The sequence below is a fragment of the Octodon degus genome, unplaced genomic scaffold (assembly GCF_000260255.1).
Source record: "Octodon degus isolate 3935 unplaced genomic scaffold, OctDeg1.0 scaffold00042, whole genome shotgun sequence".
In the NCBI taxonomy this organism is placed as follows: domain Eukaryota; kingdom Metazoa; phylum Chordata; class Mammalia; order Rodentia; family Octodontidae; genus Octodon; species Octodon degus.
This window is the reverse complement of record NW_004524618.1, coordinates 8,208,109-8,210,728: the sequence shown is the minus strand read 5'-3', so window position 1 is coordinate 8,210,728 and position 2,620 is coordinate 8,208,109. Positions and strand designations below refer to the sequence as shown.

The 2,620-nt window shown below is 43.2% G+C and overlaps 2 pseudogenes; one reads left to right on the top strand and one right to left on the bottom strand.

Annotated features, from left to right (window-relative positions):
• Positions 1–432: 432 nt before the first annotated feature.
• On the bottom strand, positions 433–1,194 carry LOC101582691 (annotated as a pseudogene).
• Positions 1,195–1,196: 2 nt separating this feature from the next.
• LOC101582293 lies at positions 1,197–1,706 on the top strand (annotated as a pseudogene).
• The last annotated feature ends 914 nt before the right edge of the window (positions 1,707–2,620 follow it).

Genomic DNA, 2,620 nt, shown 5'->3' with positions numbered 1-2,620 from the left:
AAAATATATCAACTGGTGATTTCATGGGTGCCATTACTACTGGTGATGAAAGCTCCCATCCAGGAGATGCGCGCCAGTGAGAGATGCTACCAACTGCTCCTCATCACTGTGTTTCTAATTGGAGTGAGAGTTGTTCATTTGTTTTATTTATTTATTTTGGTGTAAAACTGCATCTTCTTTATTTCACATATTTTAATTTCAAAAAATTAACAGAATAAATAAAAAAATAAGATCACAATACACAACATCCAACTCTGCTGTCAAATTACGGAGGAGATGGGGCTCAAGGCCCTTACTTCCTGCTTTCAACACAGGGTGGGAGAAATTAGTTAGCAGACTCAGCAGAGGGAGAGGTGGGACAGGGCCACTCAGGCTGCTGGGGAGCCACAGGGACACCATACAGAGGACACGGGCTACCCACAGTGGTAGCTCCTAATCCACTTCTTCCATCCGGGACACATCCTCATGCCCTTCAAGGGAAGGGATCTCATTAGCAACAGCAGCACTGGGCTCCTCTGTAGTCACCTCATCTTCGTCAATGCCCAGGCCCAGCTTGATCATGCAGTAAATATGGCTGGAGTAGGTCTGGGAGTCCTCCAAGGAGAAGCCAGAAGGCAATAGTGCTCTCTCAAACAGCAGCACCACCAGATCCTTGACAGCCTTGTCATTCTTGTTAGCTTCAGCCTTCTGCCTCAGGGTCTCCACAATGGGGTGATTGGGATTGATCTCCAGGTGCTTCTTGACCATCATGTAACACATGATAGAGTTTTAATGGAGGGCCTGGGCCTTCGTGATCCTCTCCATGTCAACTGTCCAGCCCTAGGTGCTGGTCACAATGCAGCAGGGTAAAGACACAAGCCTATTGGAGATTGTTACCTTCTCAACTTTCTTATCCAAGATTTCCTTCATGAGTTTGCACAGGTTCTCCAACTTGGCCTTGCTTTCCTCCATCTTTTTCTTTTCCTCCTCACCCTCAGGCAGCTCCTGGCCTTCCTTGGTTGCAGAGACCAAGCTCTTCCTATCAAACTCCTCGAGTTGCTGCACACAGTACTCATTGATGGGCTCAGTCATGTACAACACCCCGAAGCCCTGTTTCCGTACGCACTCCACAAAGGCAGAGTTGGCCACCTGTTCCTTGCTCTCACTGGTGATGTAGCAGATGGGCTTCTGTGTCCCCTTCATGTGAGACACATACAAAAGCCTCACCAGTGACTGAAGAGCACCTGGCAGTGAAGCACTTCTCTGTGGAAGGCCAGCTGGAATTCAGGGCATTGCTATTCATTCCTCAGTGGGCTCCTTTTGACCTATTTGAGAACAAGAAGAAGCACATAATCAAGCTCTATGTCTGTCATGTGTTCATCATGGGCAGTTGTGATGAGTTGATCCCAGAGTACCTAAATTTTATCCATGGTGTGGTCAGCTCTGAGGATCTGCCCCTACACATCTCCAGAGAAATGCTCCAGCAGAGCAAGATCTTGAAAGTCATCCACAAAAGCATTGTTATGAAATGCCTTGAGCTCTTCTCTCAGGTGGCAGAAGACAAAGAGAACTACAAGAAATCCTATGAGGCATTCTCAAAAAATCTAAAGCTTGGAATCCATGAGGATTCTACTAATAGACGACGCCTTTCTGAACAGCTGCGCTATCATACCTCTCAGTCTGGAGATGAGATGACATCCCTGTCTGAGTTCATTTGTTTTAAATGAGCAATTGCTCAATTTTGAAATGTTGATAGCATTATTTGACATCCTGCTTTGCAAAGCTGTGACCTGACTTCCAGCTGCCTGGTTATAGACCCTTAGATTACAGCTTTATTGTTGGCACTACCTTCATTCCCAGAGGATATCATGCTTGGCTTCCCAGTGAGAGGCTACCTAGTCATCCCCACCAGAGTACTATGGAAAGGACATGCTGACCTTCACACCTCTGGTGCCACAGCACAGGGCTGTCTCAAGCCTGATGGCCTGTGTTCTGAGTGCAATGTTGGTCTCTTTTTTACTATTTAAAGAACATTTTATTAGTTTCTATAATCAAATCCACATGAATAAAGCCTTACACATTTAATAAAGCACATTACTCTTATACAAATGGAAAAAATTATATATATGCTCAACACTTCCAGATCAATACGGCTGCTAAGATCTATACAATGTCAACTCAGAGGAGCAAACTGGGATAACTTTTTCCAAAGTTGACAGCACAGTTAAAGTTTCCAAATATTCAAATTATACTTATATTAAAAGACCAATAATAGCAGAATATTATGCATCAATAGCAGCAACAGCTTTGCCAGGTTCTGCCATCATTCAGAACACTCCACTTAAAAGAAGAGAAGAAAGAAGGAACGAAAGAAAGAAAGAAAGAAAGAAAGAAAGAAAGAAAGAAAGAAAGAAAGAAAGAAGAAAGAAAGAAAGAGAAAAAGATAGATGGATAGATAGATAGATAGATAGACAGATAGATAGATAGATAGATAAAAAGAAAGACAGACCCAGAAAACAGCATGATTCTGTTACTATTCTGTTACTCGGCACCGTTTCTTAAATCACCTTCTTAATCATCATCTGGAAAGAAAACATTCTGGAGTAACATAATTAAAAGCAGAATGATAAAGCACGGTCAC